Below are 17,235 nucleotides of genomic sequence, written 5' to 3'. Positions count from 1 at the left end.
AGCCGCCACCAGGTTACGGCCATTGTCACACACGACCATGCCTGGATGTAGGTTCAGCGGTCTCAGCCACAGATCTACCTGCTCTTTCACAGCTGTCCACAACTCACAGGCAGTGTGAGGTTTATCACCTAAGCTTATGAGTTTCAGCACAGCCTGTTGCCGCTTGGCTGAGGCAGTACTGCAGTGCTTCCAGCTTGTAACTGATGTGGTGATATCTGAGATGGAGGCTGAACATGAGGAGGAGGATGATGCGCAGGAGCTGTACACGGTGGGGGCAACTCTGACTGACATAGGGCCCGCAATCCTCGGTGTGGGCAGGATGTGTTCCATCCCAAGGTCTGACTGGGTCCCGGCTTCCACTATGTTTATGACGCGCCCCCTGGGCCATATTCTTTAGGGGGAATATCCGGAGCCGGATCAGATGGGAGTTGTAGTCTTCCGAGTGGCTGTGACCCGGTCCGTGCCCAGGGTGTCAAACTCAGTTGTATGTGGCAGTCCTACAGATGTTATTAAGTTCTTAATGTCGACTACGCCACCCGTTGTATTGCGGTCACTATGGCCGCCGCTGCAGCAGGGTCCGCTGAGGCTGATGGTGTAGGTGCAGCTTTTGATGGTATAACCCCCAACGGGTGGGGTATAGCCTCAGGGGGTCAGGTGCAGAGGATGGGGGTTGTGGTGGTGCAGCATAGATGTAAAATGAAGACAGAGTCGGGTTGTGCAGTTTAGGGTATTTACTCACTGCTGATGTTCCGGTCACTCCAGCTTCAAGTGACCACCCGAGCCGTGCTGCGTCCACCAGGTCCTGGATTCAGCCAACCCCCAAGCAAGTCCGGAGCGTGACCCTGAGCTCTCCTTCTGTCCTTTCCTCTGGCCGTCCCCACTAGTGATCCACCTAGGTCCAGCTCCCTCGGGCCTTCTGTTGGGAGACCCTTGGCCTTGGGTTCCCTGACCCTCCACGTGGTATGCCTTCGGGGTGGATGTGGTGGGTGGCCGTGGCAGACACTGCCCACGGCCTCCGGTCTCTGGCTAGGGTGTGCTTTTGCCCCCACCAGCTTGGGATCCGGTACCCTTTTGCCAACTCTTCACCCGCTGATGGACTTTGGGTTCTCAGAGTTCCTTTTCTGTTTCCCCCTCTGGGTCTTTCTGGCTTTCTCCTCTCTCTCTCTCTGGGTCTTCTCTGCTCCTCTTCCTCCGACTTCTCTGCAAAGACTGACTGACTGTGGCTGACTGACCCTGTTCTCTGATGGTGCCCACCTTAAATACTCCCTCTATGTGTGAGCTCAGGTGACCAGCACCCAATGAGCTCCTATCTTTACCCAGGCTGCTCCCCCTATCTGCCCCTACACTACTGGGATGTACCACCCCCCTCCCACTCCAGCCAGGAACAGACTCGGTCGTACCTGCACATTTCTAAGTGGGAGTACCGTTGGTCTGTTCCCCGGAAATGGGATGTGTGTAGTGCATGCAGCCTACCGAGCTCAGGTCCACACTCCATCCTTACCTGGGAGTGGAATATCACACCTCTGGGTTGAGGTGCAATACCCCTGTAGCAGCCGAATCCTCAGGGTGCTACATTTACCCAGTGTGCCATCAGGGAGATGTAATGTCCCTGGCCACAAGCACTTGTTCACGTGTCCGTTGTCAGGTGGACTCTCCCAGTAACTGCGTTGTTGAGGGCACGGCAGATGTTTTGGGACACGTGCTTGTGTAGTGCAGGGATGGCACACCGGGCAAAATAGTGTCGGCTGGGGACTGAGTACCGAGACACGGCCACCACCATAAGATTACGGAAGGATTCCGTCTCCACCAGCCTAAAAGGCAGCATTTCCAACGCAAGCAGTCGTGAAATGTGCGAATTTAGGACTGTGGCCTGTGGGGCGTTGGCTGCGAATTTGTGCTTTCGTTCAAAGCTCTGGGATATGGACTACTGAACGCTGCGGTGGGACGTGGACGTGGACGTTGATGCTGTTTCTTGAGAAACTGCCATAAGAAGTGAAGACTGAGAGGAGGGGACATCTTTGCATGCAGTATGGACAGGGGATTGCCTTGCACGCACAACAGGGGGTTCTATTACACGCACAACAGCGGAAGAAGCAGTAGTGACACCCGCTGACACTGGTCGTGGACCCTGGGGTTCGCCCCACAAAGTCGGGTGCTTTGCTGACATGTGCCTGATCATGCTGGTGGTGGTCAGGCTGTTAGTTTTGTCACCCCTGCTGATGCTGGCATGGCAGATGGTACAAATGGCCTTTTTGGGGTTATCAGCAGAGTCTTTAAAAAAATTCCAGACTCTGGAAGACCTACCGGTTGTACTGGCAACGTCCCTCGTGTTGGTGTTACGGGGAACTGTTGCCCGCCTTCTGTGTGCGGCCACCACACTGCTTCTTCCTGCCTGTTGGGGTACTCTGCCTCCCTCCCTCTGTGTGCTGCTGGCCTTGCTCTGCGTGTCCTCCTGCCACGTTGGGTCAGTTACTAGATCATCCACCACCTCCTCCTCTTCCACTTGCGCACCACGATCCTCCTCCTCACTTCGTGGCAATTGTGTCTCGTCATCGTCCATCTCTTGTGACAAATTGCCAGCGTCGACTTCCTGTGGCCGTGTCTGTTCAAATATTTGGGCATCGCTACATGGGATCTCCTCTTCCACCACTTCAAGCGGAGCAGGCGAGGGGCACAAATATGGAAATGGACCAGTGAACAGCTCTTCAGAGTGTCAAACTGTGGGATCAGTTGCTGTCTGACGACACTCGGCATGGTGGGAGGAAGGAGCATCAGGGTGAGGAGGAGTATGCGGTCGAGACTCATGGCTACTAAAACTTGACCGTGTGGAAGACAGACTGGAAGTGGTGGTGCCTAGGTAACTGGAAGTATTATCTGCTATCCAATTAATAACCTGTTCACACTGATCAGTTCGCAATACTGGTGTTGTAGTGTGCTTCCCTAGTAATTCGGTCAAGAAGTGGGAGCGAGAAGATGTGGCAGTTGGTTGTGGCACATTTTCACCTTGGCCACGGCCCCGTCCTCTACACGCACCATCACCAGAACGTCCAGTTCCACATCCCTTGCCACGTGCCTTGCCCATTGTAAATGAAGTAAAATAGCTTACACTCGCACTATCAATGGAAAAAGGGTAATGAAAATGAGATTAGAACCGTGGAAGAGGAAAACCACAGTTCTATTTGTCTGGCCTACACCAGAATCTTTTAAACAGATATGTTTGTGACTGAACAGACAGGGAGACACTATTACTGTTTTTTTTTACGTAAAACAGGCCAAAAGCAGGATAATACAGAGATTTGACCCGTGGAACTGCAAAACCACAGTTCTATTTCTCTGGCCTACACCAGACTCTTTTAAACAGATGTATTGGTGTCTGACCAGTCAGGGAGACACTATTACAGTTTTTTTTACGGCAAAAAATGCCAAAAGCAGGATAATACAGCGATTTCACCCGTGGAACTGCAAAACCACAGTTATAGTTATGTGGCGTACACCAGAATCTTTTAAACAGATATATTGGTGTCTGACCAGTCAGGGAGACACTATTACTGTTTTTTTTTACGGCAAAAAATGCCAAAAGCAGGATAATACAGAGATTTGACCCGTGGAACTGCAAAACCACAGTTCTATTTCTATGGCCTACACCAGACTCTTTTAAACAGATATATTGGTGTCTGACCAGTCAGGGAGACACTATTACAGTTTTTTTTACGCCAAAAAATGCCAAAAGCAGGATAATACAGAGATTTGACCCGTGGAACTGCAAAACCACAGTTATAGTTATGTGGCGTACACCAGAATCTTTTAAACAGATATATTGGTGTCTGACCAGTCAGGGAGACACTATTACAGTTTTTTTTTTATGGCAAAAAATGCCAAAAGCAGGATAATACAGAGATTTGACCCGTGGAACTGAAAAACCACAGTTCTATTTCTCTGGCCTACACCAGACTCTTTTAAACAGATATATTGGTGTCTGACCAGTCAGGGAGACACTATTACAGTTTTTTTTCACGGCAAAAAATGCCAAAAGCAGGATAATACAGAGATTTGACCCGTGGAACTGCAAACCCACAGTTCTATTTCTCTGGCCTACACCAGACTCTTTTAAACAGATATATTGGTGTCTGACCAGTCAGGGAGACATTATTACAGTTTTTTTTTATGGCAAAAAATGCCAAAAGCAGGATAATACAGAGATTTCACCCGTGGAACTGCAAAACCACAGTTATAGTTATGTGGCGTACACCAGAGTCCTTTAAACAGATATATTGGTGTCTGACCAGTCAGGGAGACACTATTACAGTTTTTTTTTATGGCAAAAAATGCCAAAAGCAGGATAATACAGAGATTTGACCCGTGGAACTGCAAAACCACAGTTCTATTTCTAAGGCCTACACCAGACTCTTTTAAACAGATATATTGGTGTCTGACCAGTCAGGTAGACACTATTACAGTTTTTTTTTACGGCAAAAAATGCCAAAAGCAGGATAATACAGAGATTTGACCCGTGGAACTGCAAACCCACAGTTCTATTTCTCTGGCCTACACCAGACTCTTTTAAACAGATATATTGGTGTCTGACCAGTCAGGGAGACATTATTACAGTTTTTTTTTATGGCAAAAAATGCCAAAAGCAGGATAATACAGAGATTTCACCCGTGGAACTGCAAAACCACAGTTATAGTTATGTGGCGTACACCAGAGTCCTTTAAACAGATATATTGGTGTCTGACCAGTCAGGGAGACACTATTACAGTTTTTTTTTATGGCAAAAAATGCCAAAAGCAGGATAATACAGAGATTTGACCCGTGGAACTGCAAAACCACAGTTCTATTTCTAAGGCCTACACCAGACTCTTTTAAACAGATATATTGGTGTCTGACCAGTCAGGTAGACACTATTACAGTTTTTTTTTACGGCAAAAAATGCCAAAAGCAGGATAATACAGAGATTTGACCCGTGGAACTGCAAACCCACAGTTCTATTTCTCTGGCCTACACCAGACTCTTTTAAACAGATATATTGGTGTCTGACCAGTCAGGGAGACATTATTACAGTTTTTTTTTACGGCAAAAAATGCCAAAAGCAGGATAATACAGAGATTTGACCCGTGGAACTGCAAACCCACAGTTCTATTTCTCTGGCCTACACCAGACTCTTTTAAACAGATATATTGGTGTCTGACCAGTCAGGGAGACATTATTACAGTTTTTTTTTACGGCAAAAAATGCCAAAAGCAGGATAATACAGAGATTTCACCCGTGGAACTGCAAAACCACAGTTATAGTTATGTGGCGTACATCAGAATCCTTTTTTTTTACGGCAAAAAATGCCAAAAGCAGGATAATACAGAGATTTGACCCGTGGAACTGCAAAACCACAGTTATAGTTATGTGGTGTACACCAGAATCTTTTAAACAGATATATTGGTGTCTGACCAGTCAGGGAGACACTATTACAGTTTTTTTACGGCAAAAAATGCCAAAAGCAGGATAATACAGAGATTTGACCCGTGGAACTGCAAAACCACAGTTCTATTTTTCTGGCCTACACCAGACTCTTTGGGGGGGGATACCAAAAGGTTAATATGACGCGTATTTGTACAGTCTGACTGAGAAAAAAAAAAAAGGATTTAGATGAAAAAAAAAAGGATTTTTCCTGGCCCCTGAGACCGGGGAATAAGTCTAGCAATTTGACCAACAGGAGCACACAGGACTGTAATGCAGCATTTGCTGGTATAACCACTGCGTCTCCTATACAGTCTGCTTGCCTGCCTGATATCTAGGATGGATATTAGTCCTGAAAAGGACTGTTTGTTTGATTTGGCAGGCTTTAGAGACCCTACACTACCTATTTCGCACTATATATCTCTCCCTAACTCAGCAGCACTCTCCCCACACTGTCTGATGCGGAGCGACTGTGTCCAAGATGGCGGCGCCCGGTTTTAAATACTCGAGGTGACGCTGTGCGGCCAGTCAATCACTGCAATCCCTGCACGTTCATTGGCTCTGTAAAGAGCGCCAAATGAGCATGCTCGCTCAACACTATAAGTTACTTGTTTCACACTGGTAACTCCTCCTTTCAATCTGGATGCTGATTCTCGGGAAGATCTGTGTCCGATCCATGGATATTAACTGATTATTTTCAAATAAGAAAAATGTTGATATCTCAGGAATAAGACACTGAATCGCAAATATCAAGGTAACATTCTATTCAGTTTCCTATGACCTACATGCCCATATAGACGGCATTGGAGGGTTGATCCTACTGACAGATTCCCTTTACTTTACTGCTACTGCAGTATATCACAGATCAATCAATTCATTGTCACGCTGAGTGACTATACAGGTGACTATACAGGTACAGAACTTCCCTATATATCACTTGAATCTTTGGATTATTATTCATAGACTGAAACTATCGCTCCCATTTTCAATTTGCTTCAGCCCTGCAGTAATACCCCACAATCAGATTTAGACCTCTCTATCACTATTTTTGAGCTGTATGCGCTGACCTCCTATCCCTATGCTGTAAAATCCTAAAATGGCACTGCTTGGTTGGACCTCCTCTTCTGAAGTGTCTGTGATAGTCCCCCTGATTGGATGTGCTAGACCATGTGATGTGATAGCTGCAAGGCTATTTGTGGAGGCCCATGGCTGTGCCTTACGTCATTAGCCCACTCTCTGGTTGCTTCAGTCTTCAGCATTGTGTGAAATAGTACAAGGCATTTTTTTTCCAGTCCATGTGAATCAAATTGCATATTATTCAAATTTGCAGAGGCCATTTTCATTTAACTTGATCTGCTCATCTCTAGTGGCTAGTCAAAGAATCCTGTACCTGAGTGCCATCTTCTTCCTCAGAACCCCAATATAAGGATCGCAGGGACTTCATCAGTCAGACCCCACTACAAGGCTATTTCAGGTGTGCATATATGGAGGGGACTCAGGAGATCCGAACTCTGCTGTTTAACTTTTTAAATGTTGCTGTCAATTGTTACGCTCGCGCCCGGACTGACTGGCTTGAGCATGGTTAGTGATCCCACTGGACCATGAACCGAGGAGTGCCTGGAGGGGCGTGACTAAGTATCAACTCGGTCCGACCAAGGTCGCACGGCGGCTCAGTCGACTCCGTGAACCAGGGAGGAACCGAGCAGAGGGACCAGGTGCTACTCCAGGTCAGACCCCGGTCACAGCTGTTGACCCACACCGGGGAATGCAGGAATGGGCAGGCACAGTTGGTATGCAGACAGGTGGGTACTGGCAGGCATGGCAGGTATTCAGACAGACGGGTACTGGCAGGCACGGCTGGTATGCAGACAGGCAGATACTGGCAGGTATGAACGCAGGCTGGATAGGGACCAGTACAGTACTGGGATACAGGAACAGAGCCGCGGGTGCGGTGGGCTTGCAGAGCAGAACCACAGGCGCGGAGGACAAGCGGGGCAGAGCAGAGCGAAACCGCAGGTGTGGTGGAAAAGCAGAGCAGAGCAAAACCGCAGATGCGGTGAACAAGCAGAGCAGAGCGAAACCGCAGGTGCGGTGAACAAGCAGAGCAGAGCAAAACCGCAGGTGCCGTGAACAAGCAGGCCAGAGTGAAACCGCAGATGCGTTGAGCAAGCAGAGCGAAACCGCAGGTGCCGTGAACAAGCAGAGCAGAGTGAAACCGCAGGTGCGTTGAACAAGCAGAGCGAAACTGCAGGTGCGGTGAACAAGCAGAGCAGAGCGAAACTGCAGGTGTGGTGAACAAGCAGAGAAGAGCGAAACCGCAGGTGCGGTGAACAAGCAGAGCAGAGCGAAACCGCAGGTGCGGTGAACAAGCAGAGCAGAGCGAAACCGCAGGTGCGGTGAACAAGCAGGGCAGAGCGAAACCGCAGGTGCGGTGAACAAGCAGAGCAGAGCAAAACAAAACCGCAGGTGCGGTGAACAAGCAGAGCAGAGCGAAACCGCAGGTGCGGTGAACAAGCAGAGCAGAGCGAAACCGCAGGTGCGGTGAACAAGCAGAGCAGAGCGAAACCGCAGGTGCGGTGAACAAGCAGGGCAGAGCGAAACCGCAGGTGCGGTGAACAAGCAGAGCAGAGCGAAACCGCAGGTGCGGTGAACAAGCAGGGCAGAGTGAAACTGCAGGTGCGGTGAACAAGCAGAGCAGAGCGAAATGAAACCGCAGGTGCGGTGAACAAGCAGAGCAGAGTGAAACCGCAGATGCGGTGGACAAGCAGAGCGAAACCGCAGATGTGGTGGACAAGCAGAGCAGAGCGAAACCACAGATGCGTTTGGACAAGCAGAGCAGAGCGAAACCGCAGGTGCAATGGACAAGCAGAGCAGAACAGAGCAGAAGGTGCAGGCAGACAGAACAGGGCTCTGTTCACATGGAGCAGACTGGAAAATACAGGAAGATAGTTAGAACACAGGAGGTAGATACGGAGGCAGGGAAACGGGACAAGCAGAACCAGATACACACAAGGTACTTACTATGAAGTAGAGAGTGGACACAAAACTCACAAACAGAAGTACAGAGACAACGAGTTGGAGTTAGGTGCAGCTTCAGACACTGCAGGAAAAGGGAAGATTCGGACATAGAGACAAACAGGTAATGGGCTAGGACACAGTTCAGACAAGAACTGAACCAGGTACAAGATACAGGAATGAGCCTGGGAACTCAGCCCCCAGGGTGGCAGAAACAGACTAGAAGTCACAGATACAGGCAACAGGCCGGGGAATACAGCCCCCAGGGTGGCGGAACAGACTAGAAGTCACAGATACAGGCAACAGGCCTGGGTATACAGCCCCCAGGGTGGCGGGACAGACTAGATACAGGACAGGACCTGGCAACTCAGTTGCACAGAACACACTGTAAGAAAGTGTTGCTCAGGCCCCTCCTACTGGGTGGAGGGGGTTTAAGTATCCAGTGACTCACAGCAATAGGCTGGGAAGGCATTAGGAGTGCGCACACAGTAACTATAAGAATCAGGCAGTAACCGCGCCGCCGCCCTAAGCAATCAGACAAGAGACACAGCAGGTACTGGAGCAAAGTGTGCAGCCTGGACTGATAGATAAGATGGCGGTCTTGCATGGTGGGAGGTGGTAAGCCATGCCAGCACGCCGCCAGGGATGTTACATCAATATCTGAAGAAGAAATATGAAGTGATCTTCTACCTGTTGACTGAAAATTGACTATCATTTTTTCATGGATAGTCACCAAACCTGGTGCCCTCTGTTTTCTTCCCATCTGCCATTTTTTCCTCCTACTTCAAAGATCGACCCCAGAGTGGGATGAGAAGTTCATTGGTAAGTCTAAACCACATATTCATAGTCTTTGCTGTGCTGTGGGATAGAAAAGGCAGAGATGGTGGGGCTTAGAGCTACCATTGCGCTCTCTATCCCACTGTGGTGACCATCTTAGCAATCAGATGAAAAGAAGGCCAATCTGAGTAGAGGAGGCAGCGAGATGCAAACGGAGGGCACCAGGTAGACTAACTTTACAAGAGAAATGATGATGAAATACCACTTCCAGGGACATTAAGTCTCTGTACATGAAGGCACAAAAACTAGAATTACTAAAATATTTCAAACTTTATTAGTATATTAAATACATAAAAAAAATTAAAAAACAAGCATAAAGGTATAACAGTTTGTAGCAAACAGGCATGTCGGGCCCAAAATATTATATGTATATCCCACTATAGTTACTGAAAGTTCAGTGTTACAAGAACACATAGATGAAGGCTGAGGAGAAACGTCATCGTCAGGGTGGTAGCCCAGGCATGCACAGGTCCATACAACTACAATAGTAAGTGATATGATGAAATATTCTGATTTTCGCTATGCTCCCTATTTATGTCATTTAGGTAATCATACAGTTGATACATAGAGCATATGGAAGAAGATATGGATGAACTCTTTATGTATCAAATGACCAAGTTCTCCAAAAAATATGACGTAGTGGTCATGGGAGATTTCAACTATCCAGACATTTGTTGGGAATCTCTCTCAAGTGAAACTAACAGGTCATGCAAATTCTTATCCTATCTTGCTGACAATTTTATCTTCCAAAAGGTAGGGGAGAAAACAAGGGGATCTGCTACTTTGGATCTAATCCTTATAAACAGGGAGGAAATGGTTGAGGAGGTAAAAGTGGCTGGGACCCTAGGAGGCAGCGATCATGCTATTATAGAATTTTGGATAACTAGAGGAGGAAGACATGTGAAGACTCAAACTTCAAGGTTAGATTTCAGAAAGGCAGATTTTAAGCAACTCAGAAAGAGAATAGGAGGGATCCAATGGCTGGATGTCCTTAAGGAAAAAAATGTCCAGGAAGGATGGGAAATTTTTAAAAATGAGATTCTCAAAGCACAATCGTTAACAATCCCGAAAAGTAGGAAGAATGGGAAGCATTTAAGGAAACCAGGATGGATGAACACAGAACTTAAACACATGCTAAAAGAAAGAAAGAAATGTTTATCAAATAGAAAGAGGGAGGCATATCTAAAGAAGATTATAATGCAGTCTGCAGAACCTGTAGGGCACGTATCAGGTTAGCTAAAGCTGACAATGAATTAAGGCTTGCAAGAGATGTCAAAAGCAATAAAAAAGGATTTTGGGGGTATGTCAAAAGTAAAAGAAAAGTCAAAGATGCTATAGGATTTTTACAGGATGAAAATGGTGAAATGGTAAGAAAGGATGCTGAGAAGGCCGAACTTTTTAATTCCTATTTTGCATCAGTTTTCTTTCAGAAAGAAAATGTAACATCAACTGATCTTCACTGTCCTATTAAAGGAATAGAAGAATCCAGGTTATCTGTAAACAGAAAGATTGTGAGGGAATATTTAGCTAACATAAATGAGTTCAAGTCTCCAGGTCCAGATGAATTACACCCCAGAGTACTGAAGGAGATCGTAGAAGAAATTTTTGAACCACTCTCCATAATCTTTGAAAATTCTTGGAGAACAGGAGAAGTCCCAGAAGACTGGAGAAGAGCAAATGTTGTTCCTATCTTCAAAAAGGGGAAGAAGGTGGACCCAGGGAATTATAGGCCGGTGAGTCTGACTTCTCTACCAGGAAAGATCTTTGAACAAATTATTAAACAACATGTATGTAAGTACCTGGATAAGAATGAAGTGATTAACCAGAGTCAGCATGGGTTTGTAACTAACAAGTCATGTCAGACTAACTTAATTTCCTTCTATGACAGAATCACTGACTGGGTGGATCAGGGAAATGCTGTGGATATAGTATATCTTGACTTCAGAAAAGCATTTGACAAAGTATCTCACACCATCCTTAATGAAAAAATGACCAAGTATAAAATTGACAAGGCAAATGTTAGGTGGATTCATAACTGGCTTAGTGATCGGACTCAAAGAGTGGTCGTAAATGGTTTCACATCCAGTTGGATGAATGTCTCAAGTGGGGTACCACAGGGCTCTGTCCTGGGACCTGTATTGTTCAACATCTTTATCAATGATTTAGATGAAGGAATTGAGGGTAAACTGGTTAAATTTGCTGATGACACAAAGCTAGGAGGGATAGCTAACACTAGAGAAGAGAGAGAGAGGCTTCAAAAAGACCTAATTAAACTGGAGCAGTGGGCAGTAACTAACAGAATGGTTTTTAACCAGGAAAAATGCAAAGTACTACATCTGGGCAATAAAAATGAAAAAAGCATATACAGAATGGGAGGAATAGAGCTAAGCAACAGTACATGTGAAAAAGACTTAGGTATACTAATAGATCATAAACTGAACATGAGTCAACAGTGTGATGCAGCAGCAAAAAAGGCAAATACAATTCTGGGATGTATTAACAGAGGCATACAGTCTAGATCACGTGAAGTCATTATCGCACTTTACTCCTCTTTGGTCAGACCTCATCTGGAATACTGTGTCCAGTTTTGGGCACCACATTTTAAAAAAGACATTGACAAACTGGAGCAAGTTCAGAGAAGAGCGACCAGAATGGTGACCGGTCTGCAAACCATGTCCTATGAGGAACGGTTACAGGATTTGGGAATGTTTAGCTTGCAAAAAAGAAGATTGAGAGGAGACTTAATAGCTGTCTACAAATATCTCAAGGGCTGTCACATTGTAGAAGGATCATCTTTATTCTCATTTGCACAAGGAAAGACTAGAAGCAATGGGATGAAACTGAATGGGAGGAGACACAGATTAGATATTAGAAAAAACTTTTTGACAGTTAGGGTGATCAATGAGTGGAACAGGCTGCCACGAGAGGTGGTGAGTTCTCCTTCAATGGACATCTTCAAACAGAGGCTGGACAGACATCTGTCTGAGATGGTTTAGTGAATCCTGCTTTGAGCAGGGGGTTGGACCAGATGACCCAGGAGGTCCCTTCCAACTCTATTATTTTATGATTCTATGATTCCCACTGTGAAATCGGATAACCACAAAGGCACTTGCACTTTATACTTTGATGTAGAACTTTCATTCACTACGTTCTATTACCACTGAGTTGCTGACACAACATTGGAACCCTGTAGATATAAACTGTGAAAAGTAACTTTAGCACTATGCACTTTATGGATCTACGGAGCCTTGATCTATGTGTTCTTGTAATACTGACGGCCACAGATTACTGACCTGACTGCTGGATCAGGTCCTGTGAATTGTGATACTCCAACTCTGAGACCTCAGTTCAAAAAGATTTGAGAACCCCTATACTAGATTAAATGCAGGATAAGTTCAAGGTTTCTGTTGCATTTTGATATGTCATTTGTCATTCCTAGGTAATTTGTATATTGTGACTTTTTATTGTATTTAACATTAAAAGGGTTGTCCGGGACTTTAACATTAATGGCCTAACCTTTGAATAGGTCATCAATGTCTGATCAGTGGGGGTGCGATCAGCTGTTCCCCATGTGGGAGGCGCCTGGAACTGATCAGTTGCAGAACTGCACAGCACAGCTCCGTTGACTGTATAGTGGCTGCGACGGGTACTGCACATCCACCCCTATTCAAATCAATGTGCAGTACCCAGCCACGGCCAATATTCCGTAGACGGAGCTGTGCTATACAGCAACACCTTTTATTGTATGGAATGGATCCAACAAAGAAAACACACAAAGATCCAGTTCTATGTCTCCAAACTGTAAACTGGCCTGGAGGGAAAGTTTTATATCACATTAAAGCCCTCCATACAGATGGCCGAACAGCAATCTCTCCCTTGGTTCAGCTGAGCGCTCCTGTGTTCTATATGAGAGAGCCTCTGCCAGACTCCTCCAACAGCAGCTTATCCCCGGAGTACAAAATGGTCGGCTGTTGGAAATTTGATGTACCCGATCCTTCTCTTCACTGACATCACATGTCAGAGGAAAATTCCCCATATACATAAAATGGTTGTCCAATCCTGCCGATATTGGGGGATTCAATTTACATTAGTCCAATATGTATGGGAGCCTTATGGCTAGGGCTACATGGCAACTTTGGCCGTAACACAAGTTGCACAGGCAAAGTTTGCTAAGTGTCACTGCTACATCACAGCACAATATAAGTCAAGTTGGAATTTCTGCGACTTTCTTATCACAGTCACAGTAACCTCAAAGTCTCAATTCGATCCCATTGACTCATACATGATGTGGATGTGCCTCCTAGGAAATTTTCGCTGGGAGACTTGTGTCACGGTCAAAGTTCCTGTGTAGCTTCAGCCTACGTCTTACTGCGATGTCCCGAGATACATGTTCACATGATACAGATTTATATAATACTGCCAGGCAGTCATGTGAGTCAGGACGGCTTAATACAAAGTAATCATAATTACGGTACATCATAAAACAGTTTAATAGGATGCTATAGTAACAAGATCTCTGCTGAAACAAGTCTACAGCCCAAAGGGTTATAATTATAATTACTGGTACAAATGCTTCAACTTTATAAATATTATTGCCAGATGAGTATGGGTAACCACAATATCCAGCTGCCAACCGGCTCAAATGGAAAGATTCCCACTAAATATGTAAATATTCTCAGCAGACATTACTAAGAGACAAAACCTGGGAACGCCACATGAACTTGAACCTTCTTGTAACAATAAGAGCTTTTCTTTACTATAATATTTACCTCCTATATCTCTGGTCCTCCAAGGACATTTCCATATACACGTAGTGTAACCATACAGTTCTGGGGTCCAGGATGCAAATCTGACCAAGGACAACATCTACATGGAGTTTGTAAGTTGCTCCCCCATGTTTGTATAGGTTTTCTCCAGGTCTTGCAGTTTAAGGCCCCGTCACACTTAGCGACGCTGCAACGATCCCGACAACGATGCGACCTGTCAGGGATCGTTGCTGCGTCGCTATGTGGTCACTGGTGAGCTGTCAAACAGGCAGGCTCACCAACGATCAGGGGAGCAGCGACATCGTGGAAAGAATCTTTCCACGATGTCCTGCTCCTGGTTACCAGCCTGCTGAAGCAGGAGCAGGCTGGTAACCATGATAAACATCGGGTTACTAGGGGCACACGCGCACCTAGTAACCCGTTGTTTATCATGGTTACCACTCTGCTACGGTGAGCGGGAGGTTACCGCTCACTCTAGCAGGCTCGTAACCATGATAAACAACGGGTTACTAGGTGCGCGTGTGCCCCTAGTAACCCGATATTTATCATGGTTACCAGCCTGATCGCTGCTCCCGCTGGTCACACACAGCGATGTGTGCTGACTAGTGGGAGGGCAACGACCAAAAAATGGTCCATGACACTTTGCAGCGATCAGCGACCTCACAGCAGGGGCCTGATCGCTGCAAAGTGTCACACATAGCGACATCGCTGGTGAGGTTGCTGTTGCGTCACCAAAACCGTGACACAGCAGCGATCTCGCTAGTGATCTCACTATGTGAGACTGGGGCTTTACTCCCAGACTTAAAAAAAACACACTGAGAGGCTAACTATCTGCCTGTGAAATTGTCCCTAGTCCATGAGTGTCCGAGTCTGTTCTAGTGTGTTGTAAGTCCATTGGGGACAAGGACTGATGTGAATGGTGGCAATCAGTGTATGATACTCTGGAATATGTGTATATGTGCAATGAAAAATGACTGTATATTCACTTTTAGATGCCACAGCAAAAATAAAATTTGGACAAGCATGTTTATGTCCATAGTTAAGGGGTTACTGTGCTTTCAATGGACTATCCAAAATAAAGTGTACTGTGCGTGTACATGAGAAATACCACCATTTCTGACCATTATGTGACTTCTGTATTCTCACCAGTTTCCCCTCCCTGAGCTCTATCTGTAATGTGCAATCCACTGTTTGCTGGGGGAGGAGAAGAGCTGCAGTGATTTCTCCCATAGACAGCACAGCAGAGACAGGGAAATGCCTGCTCTTCAGTCACTTTTTAGCTCACAAAGACTGCAGGAACATGAAGAACATTATACAGCAGAGCTGAGCAACCTTGATCTGAATCAACCTCTCATGTGAAGTAAAACACTTGTTTCAAAGCTCTGCACAATGTTTTTCTGTCTGCCTCTGTCTGTTCCCTTCCCTGCTCCTCTCTCCTCCTCCCGCTCCCCTCTCCATAAAGGATAATTGGGACCTGCAGCCTGTCTCTTTTGAACAAGACGAACTTGCTCTGCTTTTTCATAGTGGATGGTAAGTTCAGGAGGCAGGGGGATAGGAAGAAGTGTCTGATAACTTGGGAAGGAAGCAAGATATCTCGGATAAAGTACATTACATATTTTCTTACAATCACCTGTACTATTGATTTATGCAAAGTTTGTTGAAAGTACAGTTCTTTTTTAAAAAAAGAAAAACCTTGAGATTCAAATACAGTAACTGACAAGATACACTTCAAGAACAAAAGTTTTGAAGCTTTGGCACACACATCTTAATTTATGAATTGAGGTTTTTCATACAGTCCTATTGCCACAAATGTATAAAATCCCTCCCCTCGCCATGCAATCTGCTTTAACTAACATTTGTGAAAGAATGGCTCATTGTAAAGAGCTCACTTATATCAACGTGATCCTGTAACAGCATGTCAGTTTGTGAAATTTTATTCCCTCCTAAATATTCCACCACCAAATGTAAGTGGTATTATTGAAAAGTGGATATATTTAGGAACCACAGAAACTCAGCCAGAAAGCGAAAATCGTGCAAAGTTACAACGCAGGGTCACCGAGTTCTGAGGAGTCACTCACGTTCTACTGGTTCCATAATTGCAGAGTTAAAACCTCCTCTGGTATTAACATCAGCACAAAAACTGTGCACCGCGAACTTCATGGCCGAACAGCTGGATGCAAGCATTACATCATCAAGCACAATACCCAGTATCAGGCAGAATGGTCTAAAGCCACCACTTGACTAAGGAGCAATGGAGACGTGTTCTGTGGAGTTATGAATAATGCTTCTCTATCCGGTGTCTGGTTGAGGAGTTTAGTTTTGTTGAGTGCCAGGAGAACATTCACTGCCTGACTGCATTGTATCAACTTTAGAGTTTGCTGGAGAAAAGATAATGCTGTGGCGTTGTTTTTCAGGGGTTGATCTAGGCCCCTCGCTTCCAGTGAAGGGAAATCTTAATGCTTCAGTATATCAAGGTGTTTTGGACAATTGGAGAAGGCTGTTTTCTATTCCAGTATGACTGTATCCCATTATATACAGCAAGGTCCATAAAGGCATAGTGGGGTGGAAGGTCAAAAGAATGTCCTTTTGGCCACCAGCACTTTTTTTTCTACTAAAGACAGAGGATTGAGAGATGTTAGAAACAATATGCCATTGGAGTGATTTGTATTTTAAAGATTTGCTCATCTATCCATATAGTATAGCTTCACTTTACCACTAGTGATGAGTGAGTATGTTCTGTTAACCCTTTCGGCAAGCATGCTCGGGTGCTCACCTAGTATCTTCAGCAGGCTCGGGTGTGATGTTTGGCTATGTGCCCACGTTGCGGAAATGAAGCAGAAAATTTCTGCTTCATTTCCGCATGTCCTCTCCCGGAAAAACGCATGCGGAATTCCGCACGCGTTTATTGCGCGTTTATCGCGCGCTTATCGCGCGTTTACCACATGCGGAATTGACTTGCGTTTTTAATGCATTGCACAAGGCAATTCCGCTTGCGGAAACGCAAAATTAATGAACATGCTGCGGATTTTTGAACGCAGCATAAACGCTGCGGAAAAATCCGCAGCGTGGGCATAGAACTTGCGGAATCCCCTTGGGGAAGATGGGGAGCGGATTACCTAGCGTTTAACAAGCATTTACGCTGCGGAAATTCCACAGCGTAAACGCT

This window comes from Phyllobates terribilis, unplaced genomic scaffold (genome assembly GCF_046119375.1).
Source record: "Phyllobates terribilis strain yellow unplaced genomic scaffold, ASM4611937v1 Scaffold_2__4_contigs__length_985480577, whole genome shotgun sequence".
Classification (NCBI taxonomy): Eukaryota; Metazoa; Chordata; class Amphibia; order Anura; family Dendrobatidae; genus Phyllobates; species Phyllobates terribilis.
This window is presented reverse-complemented; position numbering follows the sequence as displayed.